The following is a 14,588-nucleotide window of genomic DNA, read 5'->3' on the forward strand; positions in this document are numbered from 1 at the left end:
AACAACTCACTGTAGCACCCACTTTATATTTATTGGTATACTGGTATATTTTTCATACCTCATTGCACCTGACCACCACAAGGTGGCACCACAAGCTAAGCTAAGTTGTATCTCATCACATTCCTGCATTGTACTGAATATGGTAACTCAGGTACCTTTCTTTACTCTGCACTGTATATTGTACATTGTATATATGTATTTGAAAATCTTTGTTTCGTTTACACTTGTTTATGTACTTGACTTTCTATTCTATACTTATATTATACTTTTCCTTTTATATAGCACACTCAGGAGCAAAACGGAAAGAAGCATTTCATATAAAAGTATTCTGTATTTCTATATGACAACTAATAAAGAAACTTGAAACCAGGCAAACCTCAAATAGGAAACAATGGCTTAGACCTTTTTTGTCAAGGACCCCCAAACTGAAGACTGGGCTTTGGACCCCAATTTGATTAGTTTGTCTCTGGGTCCCCCCATCTCTGAAGACTTTTGTTGTTGGATGTGATCTAGTCCAGTATTCTGTAGCTGAGAGAACAGTAGAAAGTGAAACCTATGATCAGGATAATCAGTATAAACTGTTCTCTCATTGGGCCCCATGTTCATGAATCCTTTGTTTTGATGCTCCAGGTACTAGCAGAGGGTCTGGCTCTGGTGATGGCTACCTTATATTCATTCTGGTGATGGCTACCTCATATTCATTCTGGTGATGGCTACCTCATATTCATTCTGGTGATGGCTACCTCATATTCATTCTGGTGATGGCTACCTCATTCATTCTGGTGATAGCTACCTCATATTAATACTGGTGATAGCTACCTCATATTAATTCTGGTGATAGCTACCTCATATTAATTCTGGTGATAGCTACCTTATATTAATTCTGGTGATAGCTACCTCATATTAATTCTGGTGATAGCTACCTCATATTAATACTGGTGACAGGTACCTCATATTAATTCTGGTGATAGCTACCTCATATTAATTCTGGTGATAGCTACCTCATATTAATACTGGTGATAGCTACCTCATATTCATTCTGGTGATAGCTATCTCATAATGATGCTGGTACTGGTAATCATACTGCTTCGTATAAGTACATGGGGTTCCTGTTGAGTATACTGCTTAGTATAAGTACATTTATACTTATTACTTACTATTAAATATACGGCAAACTGTAATAATAATAATAATAATTCATTTATTTATATAGCGCTTCTACAATGACCCGAAGTCGCTGACAGTAGTTATAGTAAAAACAAAGAAACAAAAAAGGAACATGAGACCATGGGGGAAACAGGGGGAAAACAGCATGAGGTAACACAAAAAGACAGAGCGACAGGAACAGACATCAATCGGGTTGGAGGGGGGGGGGTTATGGGTGGGGGGGTGGAAGGCAAGGGAGAACAGGTGGGTTTTGAGGCGAGCTTTGACGGTGGAGAGTGTAGGCGAGTCTAATGGACTGAGGGAGGGAGTTCCAGAGTCGGGGTGCAGTGCGAGAGAAGGCCCGATCACCAAAGAGTTTGGATGTCGGGACAGTGAGGGAGGCAGTGGAGGAGGACCGGAGGGAACGGGTGGGGCGGTAGGGAAGAAGGAGATCAGTCAGGTAGGGGGGGGCCAGGCTATGGAGGGCTTTGAAGGTGAGGAGTAGTGTTTTGAATTTTAGTGTTTTGTATTTTAGGCCCCGTTCTCGCTTCTTTTCAAGCCCACTCTCTGAACTCAACAACTGCATGATTCCTCTCCTGTATGAGTTTTCCTGTGTTCAGATTTCCTTCATCACTGAACCTTTTCACACAAACATAACTATTTGGTTGTTAAGTCTGGTACCACGTATTCATGTCTGGGGCCAAACGCTCTGCCTCAGACAGTGGGAGATACTAGGAGCACATACCCCCAACTGTTTATTATGGCTCAGATCTATTAAAAAGAACAAGGGACTCAGCGCTGAGGCGTGTTGAAAATACCAGAGCCTCAGCCGACACAGGAAGCTTGTCCCCGGAAACGGTTTATTGGAAGGTCGATACGTCACGACTTAACAACCGAATAGGGTTGCTCTCCTGTATGAGTTCTCATATGTCTCTTCAAACTTCCATCGAGACTGAATCCTTTACCACAAACTGAACAACTAAATGGTTTCTCTCCTGTATGAGTTATTGTGTGCCTCTTCAAATGATCGTTCAGACTGAACCCTTTCCCACAAACTGAACAACTAAATGGTTTCTCTCCTGTATGAGTTCTTGTGTGTTTCTTCAGACTTCCATTCTGACTGAACCCTTTACCACAAACTGAACAACTAAATGGTTTCTCTCCTGTATGAGTTCTTGTGTGCGTCTTCAGATGTTCCTCATCAGTGAACCATTTCCCACAAACTGAACAACTAAATGGTTTCTCTCCTGTATGAGTTCTCATGTGTTTCTTCAGACTTCCATTCTGACTGAACCCTTTACCACAAACTGAACAACTAGATGTTTTCTCTCCTGTATGAGTTCTTGTGTGTGCCTTCAGATTTCTTTTATGACTGAACTCTTTCCCACAAACTGAACAACTAAATGGTTTCTCTCCTGTATGAGTTATCATGTGTGTCTTCAGATCTCCCATTTGACTGAAACCTATACCACAAATTGAACAACTAAATGTTTTCTCTACTGTATGAGTTCTTGTGTGTGCCTTCAGATTTGCTTTCATACTGAACCCTTTCCCACAAACGGAACAACTAAATGGTTTCTCCCCTGTATGAATTCTTGTGTGCGTCTTCAGACCTCCATTCTGACTGAACCCTTTACCACAAACTGAACAACTAAATGGTTTCTCTCCTGTATGAGTTCTTGTGTGTGTATTCAGATGTGCCTCCGTAGTGAACCCTTTTCCACAAACTGAACAACTAAATGTGTTCTCTCCTGTGTGAGTTCCTGTGTGTGTCTTCAGATTTTTTTTATGACGGAACCCTTTCCCACAAACTGAACAACTAAATGGTTTCTCTCCGGTATGAATTCTTGTGTGTGCCTTCAGAGTTCCAGTCTGACTAAACCCTTTACCACAAACTGAACAACTAAATGGTTTCTCTCCTGTATGAGTTCTCGTGTGCCTCTTCAGTTCTCCTTTTTGACTGAACCCTTTACCACAAACTGAACAACTAAATGGCTTCTCTCTTGTATGAGTTCTTGTGTGCCTCTTCAAATGATCGTTCAGACTGAACCCTTTCCCACAAAATGAACAACTGAATGGTTTCTCCCTTGTATGAGTTCTTGTGTGTCTCTTCAGATATCGTTTTTGACTGAACCCTTTACCACAAACTGAACAACAAAATGTTTTCTTCCATCCATCACTATCATCAGTCTCATTTCCAGAACCGTCATCATCACCGTCTTCAGTCTCGTTTAGAAAACAGTCCGAAGAGAGGAACCGGCCATCTCTAGTGAGTTCAGCTGGATCTATGTTACTGGCTGGTTCTGATACTCCACAGCCCTCTCCGTCAGGTTCTGTTTTCATGTGTTCAGTTGAGGTGCTGGGTAAAGAGTGAGCTCCTCCGTTTTTCTCCCTCAGGGTTTGAAGAGGCTGGAAGGGCAGAGTGTTCTGTTGACCATCTTCACATTTCACTGGGTCTACTGTGATCTTAGAGCCATCAGCTTCTTCCAGTACTTGATGGAGTTCATCTTTAATCCGTAGGAGTTCTGGGTCCTGGTTTTGGCTGAGCTGTGAGCACAGAGTATTTTCACCATCATGTTCATATTTCACAGGGTGTGAGGTCATCTTGGAGCCATCAGCCTCCTCTAGATCTTGAAATGGTTCCTCCTGTTCCTCTTTAATATGTAGGGACTCTGGGTCCTGGGTTTGGTTAAACCATGAGGACTGAGGTTTCGCTTCATCAGGTTCACTCTTCACAGGGACAGGATTGAATGTGAACTTTATGACATCAGCCTCCTCTAGATCTTGAAATGGTTCCTCCTGTTCCTCTTTCATCTGTAGGGACTCTGAGTCCTGGGTTTGGTTAAACCATGAGGACTGAGGTTTCTCTTCATCAGGTTCACTCTTCACAGGGACAGGACTGAATGTGAACTTTATGACATCAGCCTCCTCCAGACCTTGAAGCTGCTCTCCCTCCTGACTGCTCAAGAGTTCCTCCTGTTCCTCTTTCATCTGTAGGGGCTGTGGGTCCTCCTGGCCCAGACTGGGGCTCCTCTCCTGCTGCTGAGGGGGAACCTCCTCTTCACAGATACACTGTAAAGCAAGGGAGTCTAGAAAGAAGGGCATAACATAATGTAATTTGTTATAACCATTGTTTTTGAAAGTAACAGACAGATCACTATTTCACACTACACTCTTACCAGGAAAGTAACATGTTGAACCATATAGGGATTGACAGATCCTATACCCACTTACTATCGCTAACTACATTTGATGGATCATATCGACTACAGGTGGTTTGATTCATTACCAAGTCATAAAGCGTCCTCCTCCACTACCATCAGAGCAACGCATGGTTGAGAAGAAGGAACATGTTTCCAGCTTTCCCTCCAGAATGAATCCGATTCCACTTGGAAATATTGGAAAATATTGGAATTCTTATTACATAAGACTATACAGTAACAAGTGTACAAGTACACCTCTATAAGGGAGTCTAGAAAGGAAGAGGAGGGTTTTGATAGAAAGGAGATAAGGAGATATTTGTCCTATTGAAATGAGTGACTGTTTTCAATATAATCTAATTGATCAGCTGGAAATATAGGATTAATTTCTGAAAAATAAGAGATGGGGTTACAAGGACATTAAACTGTCAGCCATTAGAGGTGTGCATTCATTAAGGTTCTATTGTTCTATTACATTAGTTCTATTTTACTACCATGGCAGCTCTGTTATAGTAGTAGTAATAGTAATAGTCGTAATAGTACTAGTAGTAATAGTAGTGGTGGTAGTAGTAGTAGTAGTAGTAGTAGTAGTAGTAGTAGTAGTAGTAGTGGTGGTAGTGGTAATAGTAGTGATAGTAATATTAGTAGTAGTGGTAGTAGTATTGGTAGTAGTAGTAGTAGTATTAGTAGTGGTTTGATTGATTGATTGATTGATTGATTGATTGATTGATTGAAAACTTTATTAACAGATTGCAGAATGGGTACAATACAGTACAGCTCAATACACACAATTGTTAAGGGGATGCAGACCAGAGAAAGACTTTCGTCTTGTTTACATCAGGGTCCCCCATTTTCAATTCATCAGGACATATATGACATACAGATAGTCAGTACTGCTACATCTATACATTTATGACATACCAGATTTGCAAATACAGTACTGTTTGTGATACAGAAGGAGTCAAGAAAAGGGAGTATATACATTTGACGTAGAAACTGTACATTGGAGGAGGTTGGGTGGGGGGGGGGTTGGGTACATTGGGATATTGACAACCATACTGGGTAATTTACATTGGAGGTGGTTGGGGGGGGGGGGGGGGGGGCACACTGTATAAACGAGTAAAACTGTACATTGAGGGGGGGGGGGGGGGGGGAGGAGACACTGTACAAACAAACAAAATTGTACATTGGACTATTGACAAAACCATACTAGGTAAATGACTGTACATTGGAGGGGGTTGGGTTAGGATATTTACAGGGGCCAGTGTTGAATTGCAGTCTCCCGTAGGTGTCCCTTGAGAGAGGTTTTGAAAGTGGGTAGTGATCCACATTCCTTTACAGCTTTGGGTAGGGCGTTCCACATTGATGTGGCATAATTGCGAAACGTGTTTAGTCCCTTATTTGAGCCGAATCTGGGTTTAACATGATTTGTGGAGCTCCCTCTGGTGTTGTGATCGTGGTATTCACTGACCTTTGGGAAGTATTTTGACATGTACATGGGTACCTTGGTCGTGTAGTGTATCTTGTAGACCAGGCCCATTGCAAGTTGCTGTACTCTGTCGTCTACTCTAAGCCATCCTAGGTTGTCAAAGTGGGCAGGGGTGAGGTGGGTTCTAGGAGTAAGGTCAAGCAGTAGTCTGACCAGTTTGTTTTGAGATGTTTGTCATTTTGTTTTTAGCGCCTTTGAGGTGCTTTGGTACCATGAGGTGCAAGCATAGTCGTAGTACCCCTGAATGAGTGCTCCTGCCAGAGTCTTCAGGGTATTCTTGTTTACCAGAGAGGAGATCCGGTACAAGAATCGAGTTCGTTGGTTGACTTTTTTTTATTACATTGGATGCCATTTTGTCACAGGAGAGATTAGCCTCTAGGATGGAACCCAGGTAGGTAATTTCATCTTTCCTTGTGACAATATTGTCCCCCACTGTAACTGAGAAGCCGTCGGTCTTGCTGAGTTTGTTATTTGAACCGAAGAGAATGGACTCTGTTTTGCCCATGTGTAATGATAGTTTGTTATCAGCGAGCCATATGCAGATTCTGCCTAGTTCCGAGCTGAGGGTTTTTTCAACCTGTAACTTGTTCTTGTCAGAGACCAGCAGGGCTGAGTCGTCCGCAAACAGGAACAAGTTGCAGTCACAAGCTGACGACATGTCATTTGCATAAATTAGGAACAGTAGCGGTCCTAGTATGCTTCCTTGTGGAACACCACAGGTAGTAGTAGTAGTAGTGATAGTAGTAGTAGTAGTAGTAGTGGTGATAGTATTAGTACAGTAGTAGTAGTAATAGTAGTGGTAGTGGTAATAGTAGTCATAGGTGATTTTAGCCTCTGTGAGAAGGGGGGCAACATTTTGACCTGAGGGGAACAAATTACTTGTGGAAACAGTTGAGAAGAGCGCTTTCTAGTGCAATTAGTGGATTATGAATAATACAAATAAATAGGTAGTTTAAAGACCACTTAACACATTGGGCGTCGGGGGTTGTGCCCATCATTGTACCCAGTCTGCCACCGTTGAAAGCCTATGGAGATGTTTACCTTCTTTGCAGGGCTATAACTTTTTAAATGTTATTGCTATATTGACATTACTATGGCCCATTCAACATCGATTATCTATCGTTCAGGATGTGGGAACGTTATATTTTTTCATTCATACATTGTTGTTTTTAGAATATAAGTATGTTAAGGTTTTCTGCTGTAATTCCAAAAACTAGAGTTATAGGCCCTGACGCATATGATAGATTATCGATTGGCGTTTATTTCCTATACACGCTATATTAACAAATTCAAATGTATATGATCGGTATACATTATGCGTGAAGGAAAGGGGGGGTCGTTTATAATTCCTTGATCGTCAGTAACGGCTTTATTTAGTATGGGTTGATATATTGATCAGATGGTTTGCAGTGAAATTAATAAACAATCGGGCTGAAAATAACGTTACTGTCCTCTTACCGTTCGCCGATGAGACTGGAGGAAAAAGATCCCAATTATTTGACGCCGATCTCCTAGATCCATTTCTGGTTTGTATGGCGCAATAAACGCCGAAATCATATCGATTATTACGTTTAGAAAGCGATCCAAATGCACTATAGTGTTTGTCTGGATCCACGTAGATATTACTGCCGGAGGGATTTCCTCGATGCACCAGCGCCACTTCCGGTTTTGGCGAGAGTGTAACTCGCCCGACCATCCACCAGGTGGCGGTATTGAGGCGTTGCAATCTCATACAGGGTCCCGCTGCAGTCCGGAGGTTGGCTGGATGAATTATGAATGCCATGGCAAAGAAATTAAATATTGATCCCAAAAAACGGCGTAAGTCGTTATTGGCGTTCAACGCATGGCGGGCAAAAACGGCGTAGTCGTTCTTGGCGACCAATGTGTTAAGGATTGGGCTTAATGGGGCTTTTTCTTTTTACGATTGCATACCGAAAGTAATTTGTGATATTTTAATTTTTAAACCACCGGACCCCCCAGGATCAACACCCCACCCCCACTCTGCCGATGCATGGTGTTCTTGGCCGCTGCGACCCACAGCTCAATGCTGGCCTGCCCCACTCCAACTATACGAGCAGTAGAGATTTCCAAATAAATAACATCCAGCAATGTCAGAGACCAATTAATCATTGCGAGTTTCTCAGGTTCTTTCCACCTCATGGCTATCAGCTTCTTGGCTGCTGTAACGCCTGCCAGAATGATTATTTTTTGTTGTATGGATGCTGGTAGTAATGATATATCAATTAGAAGTAGTGTTGCTGGCGTGAGTGGAATTATTAGGTTACATACTGTATGTTTGAACGTTTAGTTGTTATGGATTTCCAAAAACGGGCTACTGGTGGGAAATCCCAAAACATGTGCATATAAGTGCCGGTGGCCCTCAGAGAGCATAAAGTGCAGAGAGAGTCGGTCACCAGTCCCATAGCAAACAGCTTCCTAGATGTGAGATACGTCCTATGAATATAATTCAAATGTATTTGCTGGTGGGTTGCGAGAGGCTAATATAACATTTGTCCAAACATCATCCCAGTCAAACTCAGGGTCTAACTCAGGGATGTCCCCTCGCCAGATTGTATTTAATGTTCTTTTTTTATATGTGGATTTGATTAAAAGTGTATACAAATCTGAGACAAACCCTCTTGTGGTTGTCCTGTCTCCGATAAGCCCGACAAAAGGGTGTGGGTGCAACGCTTGAGCCCAGGGCATGCCGTGAGCCCTGAACGCCGACCTTAGCCTCTTAAGCCCGGAGCCCTATTTTCGGAAAATTTTCGGAAAATGGAATATTGCTCCACTTCTACAAGGTCTATTTGCATATTCTTGGTATCTAGGGACATCTATGGACCTCAGTGAATATATTCCCAGTGTCAGAAATATTGTGTATTACTAGGCTTGCTTAAATTGTGATGAAACAAAGGAGAATATGAATTATGATTTTTCTTTGCATCTTAACACCATGCTAATAATGACCAGACATGAAAAACTGCCACTGATCTCGTTCTGTACCTTCTTGAGATCATGTGTACAAAAAATCTAAGCACATGAATAAAGGGAAGATGATTAAACAGAAGGTTTTGTAGATACAGTACTGAATTCTCCCATCCGGACCAATGCAATTTGAAATATTATTATAGAATATAGAATAGCAGGCTTATAAATTACCTTATTATAGCCAATTCGCACATTTATGGATTGTGCCAAATCTTATATTTCAAATGCCCGAGTTCAATTTGGATTCAGTATCACCAGGCGTGAATGAGAACAGATAATGAAATCTACTGTATGTACAGTAGCTTTTAAATTTTTATCAGGGTGCAACCGTTTTGAAACTAATTTCAAATCTAATTGTTGGTACATGCTAAAAATAGGGAAGATAAACTAACCTTAAGTGTTGTGGTTTATTATCCCGAATAATAAGAGATATTAAAAAAATGCATACAGAAGTATGAAGCTTGAAACCCCATAGGGGCTTTTGGGAAGTGTAGTTCGGAAAAATTCCAACGCTCATCGAAAGCTGCCTGTGGCCTCTACAAAACAGCCGCAAAAAAACTACAATTCCCAACGTTCAAATTTTACAAAATGGTAGACTTTCGTGAACTAAACAAGCCCAAAACCAAAAATCTATGTACCGGTAATAACACTTTGACCTATTGGTAAACTAACGTATTGATGATAATATAAATTATAAATGCTGTTGTGACATGGTTATGTTTATACTTGATTACATTTGAAAAATAAAACGATACTTTTGTCAAGCAGTCTGGAGAGATTGATTTATGACGTGATGTCATTTGCGGTCCACCGATGGACCGCACAGGTAGAAGAGGTTAGTTGCAAATAGAGGAAGAACGATTCGCCAGGTAGATCATAAAACTCTTTTAGGTCCTGAAATGCTGGAAAGGCCGTTTTTATCATATATATCCTCCAGAGTATGAACTCTCCTCCTCTCCCATTGAGGAATATTAAAAGGTTTGTGCCCAACAAGTAGTTGTTGTTTATGAAAAATTGGAGAGTCGAGGTGCCATGGGCATTTAACAGCACAAGCAGGGACCCAAACTAAAGCCCGCCGCCCGCCAGGGGCGGTCTGTTTTTACCTTTGGCGCATGACACTTAGAGGGCTGCCCGCCGTGTGGCGTGTAGACGTGTAGTTCATAAGCAGGCCCCTAAAAATATTTGTATGCGAACGGTAAAAATCAATTACGCGCACGCTGTGCGAATACAGATTATAGCCTCTCTCGTCTTTTTTTTCCTCCGCTGCGAGATCGTTAAAAAACTACAAGTCCCACATTGCACTCAAGCCAACGGTCCAATCACAGTAGAGTGAAGTGACTGGTTTCATGGGAAATAAAGCAAATGACCAATCGGAAGCTCTCATTTTTCTTGTTTATTTCCTGAAACTCCGCGATCAGGGCTCTCGTTTTCCGAGACACCAACTTATTATAGTCTCTCTTACCAATAGCAATAGATTTTAGAACACCTAGATTTATCGATAGCAATAGTAATATAACGTTAATGCAACCAAACGAATGCCTTGCTTTGTTAATCATAACGTTGATGCAGTAGCGTATGTCGGTGTGTTGGCTGTAACGGACATGACAATAACATAACGTGTACACATTAAAATTGCGATAATCTATTCTAACATTTTCAAATCGATGCAGTTGAATTTCCCCCTTAGGATCGATGCATTGTTACACCCCTACACCAAAGTCACTGGCCCACTGTGTATCTGTGTGTATAATAACTTGGCTAGCGTTATCAACAGCAGAGGTGGGCAATGGGTCCAGCTGCAGCACCGGAGTGCAAGCGATGTGATGTAATTGGCAGACTCGACTGTCAATCAATGGTCTACCTGACACGCAAACTCAAACAATGTTTCTGTACTGGAGGTGTGATTGATTGATTGATTGAAAACTTTATTAACAGATTGCAGAATGGGTACAATACAGTACAGCTCAATACACACAATTGTTAAGGGGATGCAGACCAGAGAAAGACTTTCGTCTTGTTTACATCAGGGTCCCCCATTTCAATTAATCAGGAAAGTGTACAGTAGGAAAGTGTACAGTATTTCAATAGAAGAGCAACACAGCCAAAACAGACAGTGGAGCTGTTTGCAGATAGCAAGCATTTTGACTTATTGCGTGGTGGCGATGTCTCGCAGATAATACAACTACAAGTATGATTATATAATATATATTTTATTTAAAAAAAAATTGTATATATAAAATATATATTGGCGGGTAAGAAATATGCTTGGCGGGTAGACTCTTCCCATCTACCCGCCACTGGCCGGTGAGTCAAAAAGTTAATTTCGCTCCCTGAGCACAAGACTTCTTCTGTACATTACGCCACGTTTGGGATATGATCGGTCCATATCATAATTGGCAAGTAATTTGCGATTTATTATACTTTATACTTATAGCACATGCACAAGTCTGGTCTCTTTTGAAAGGCAACATTCTGAAAAATCACGTTGAGTGCTAATGAAATAGAGTAACAAAGGTTTGAACACACTGAAGCAGGGGTTCTCAAACTTTTTCATACTGTGACACCATTTTATTTAGGAAATTTTTTGGGTACCCCACATCGCGTAATTTCAACACGGAATTAAGGAATATTAAAATAAAAGCACACGTTGTTGAACTTGATCATGCATATTTATTAGAAAATGTAATTACAGCACTATGTTACCAATACACATTTATAAAACTAGGCATATTTAGCCAGGATATGTTGCCAGAACATAAAAAAATATATAATTGCCACTACTCGTCACCTACCCGCGACCCCAATTTGGGTCGCAACCCGTAGTTTGAGAACCACTGCACTGAAGTAAAAGTTCTGTGTACTCAGATTTCTGTTTAGTGGTTGCCAGATGTCTGTTTTTACGTTCCAGCTGAGAGGTAGGAGCTGGAAAACATAACGGTTCCATAGCCTGAAACCTTAGTCATACAGGTCCAAAGTTTATAAAAATCCCACAGAGAATGAGTGTTTCACAAAGGTTTTTGTAATATGTGTACCGTCAATAATTCAGCGTGATTATCCAAAATGGCGGTCAATTAATTTCACCTCTCTAGTCAAAACAAAGGACTTCTTCGTCTTCTTGTGTCACCTTCCCCCACTCGGAACAGACGCTCCGTGGCTACAAGGGTGGTCAATCATTTTCGCCATCAGCGGTGACTGGTGACAGTTCATGACCGTTCACAACCGGACATGGTCACTCGTCCGAACGGCTTGTCAAATGGCGCTCGCCGGATGTTTTGTCTTGTAACTCGAGAATGGAATCACGCAATAGATTGTGTGGGGTGACGATCGAAAGACGGCAAAGTGCCGCGACTTGCGTACCGATCTTTAACTCTTAGAAGTTTTTGATATCGCCTGCGCGATAGAATGACGTCATTGTTTGACGTGATCTGCCTGGGAAATGTAGTCTATTTCCGGGTTTTTTCCGACGTAGCATTTTGACGTGGCCTTCAAACTACACGCTACTTTTTATTTGGTGATGATAAAACAATAAATAACTGAACCAGGATCATTTAAATTCGTGCTATAAAACTTTTACGCGTGCGTAAAATGTGCCACATGTATTTTGTATTTATTGAATAACTTTGGCTGGGATTATCGTATCGTCGCACTGTAAACGGAAACGGAAGCTGTAGACCCAGGGCTAACTCCTCCCATAGCTTTCTAGACGTTTCCATTGCTCAGACCTCGTGTTTTGGAAGCTAGCAGTCGGAAGATTGTCGGAGCAAGTTTGTGTATAAAATTTGACTTTTAGGAACAATTTTTGGTATCATGGAGATCATGGAGAAGCGAGTCGTAGTGCGCAAAGAGTATTTTGAAGATGACCTGGAAACTGATGGAGTAATTGGCTCAGAATCTGGCTCGGACGTACAATCTGGCTCCGACCCAACGTTCGTCCCTGACAGGTACTGTACAGCTATATTATCTCACTGTTCTGTCTGGGAAACACCTCACACATGTACAACGTTTGAATAAAACACTTAGTATAGTTGAAAGTAATGTATTTCTACATGGAATTGTACACAGAGACGATGAGCCTGGGACTAGGAGAGGAAGGAGAGGAGAGGAGGCCAGGAGGGAGAAAAAGGGAAGGACAAGGGGAAAAGGCCCGGCCAGGAGGGGAACAACGACCGGAAGGACAAGGGGAAAAGGCCCGGCCAGGAGGGGCCCGGCCAGGTCAAATGACCCAGACAGGTGAGACAGACTTATTATGGAAGTTAGTGCTTTTGTTTATAAAACTGTTCATAAAAGTTGAAAATAAAGTATTTACATGGCATTGTCTACAGCGATGAGATACCAGAACATCTTGGGACCGGAAGGACAAGGGGAAAAGGCCCGGCCAGGAGGGGAACAACGACCGGAAGGACAAGGGGAAAAGGCCCGGCCAGGAGGGGCCCGGCCAGGTCAAATGACCCAGACAGGTGAGACAGACTTATTATGGAAGTTAGTGCTTTTGTTTATAAAACTGTTCATAAAAGTTGAAAATAAAGTATTTACATGTCATTGTCTACACAGCGATGATGATGATGATGATGATGATGATGATGATGAACCTGGAACATCGACCGGAAGCACCCTTGCCAGGTCCCGGTCCAGGAAAAGACCCGCAGCCCAGGCGGATCTGACACCCTGGAACACTGAAAACGATCCTGACCAAGCCCCGCCAGTCAGCCGTTTCATGCCTCGCAGGCCCCCGGGACCCCAGCTGGATGCCCACGCAGCATACTCACCGAAAGATCTGTTTCTGTTGTTTTTCTCCCTAGATTCCATGAAGACCGTGGCTGACAACACAAACAAGTATGCTGCGAGAAAGACAGCTCGGGGCCAGAAGCACAAGTGGGTGGATGTCGACGCGGCGGAGATGTCCAAATTCATCGGCCTAGAGTTGTTCACGGCGCTCCTCCATCTGCCTGCCATCCCGGACTACTGGAAAGTACAGCACATGCTATCTGTGCCATTTCCAAGGCTGGTCATGGTCCGGGACCGATTCAGGTATAATATATAGTCTTGTATAGTGTATGTACATCGTGTCCCATATGTTACTTATGTTTATAGTGTCCTATGTTATGAGAAGCGACAATAAAGCTGACTTTGACTTCAGGTCGATCCGATGGAACCTCCACATGAGCGATCCAGTGGATGATGACGCCAATGACGCCAAGAAGGGAACACCGCAATATGACAAGCTGTGCCGGTACGTACTATATTATTATCTTATTCTTAGGCCTATTTTATTCTTAGGCAATTTGTTTTGTTATTCTTATTCGTGACTTTGTTCTGTCCAGGATCAAGCCTCTGATGGACGACATTCTTGATTCCTGCAAAGCCCATTACCACCCAAAGAGGAACCTGGCAGTGGATGAGCGGATGGTGGCAACAAAGGCGCATACTGGCATGACCCAGGTATTTTTTTCTTTTTATACCACACATCGTGACACTACAAACACCACGTCCACCTGTATACCTGTTCAAATGTATATATGTTATAATTGTTATTCCATTCTAAATCAATAAACTATTCTATCTATCTATCTATCTATCTATCTATCTATCTATCTACCCACCCAGTACATGAAGGACAAGCCAATAAAACGGGGGATCAAGCTGTTTGTGCTGGCCGACTCCGATAACGGCTACACGCTGAATTTCAACATCTACCTCGGCAAAAAACACAAGCCGACAACTGCACACGGTCTGACCTATGATGCCGTTGTCGATCTCATTCAGGT

At 42.2% G+C, this 14,588-nt stretch overlaps 1 long non-coding RNA gene across 1 annotated transcript in view; it reads right to left on the bottom strand.

Annotated features, from left to right (window-relative positions):
• Positions 1-1,218: 1,218 nt before the first annotated feature.
• The window catches only part of LOC311245877, a 55,889-nt gene continuing 42,519 nt past the window's right edge, over positions 1,219-14,588 (bottom strand). Inside the window, exon 4 of the long non-coding RNA XR_014620766.1 lies at positions 1,219-4,235. This is a non-coding gene — a long non-coding RNA (uncharacterized lncRNA). The remainder of the gene's footprint in view (positions 4,236-14,588) is intronic.

This window comes from Notolepis coatsorum (assembly GCF_963971535.1).
Source record: "Notolepis coatsorum genome assembly, chromosome: 19".
In the NCBI taxonomy this organism is placed as follows: Eukaryota; Metazoa; Chordata; class Actinopteri; order Aulopiformes; family Paralepididae; genus Notolepis; species Notolepis coatsorum.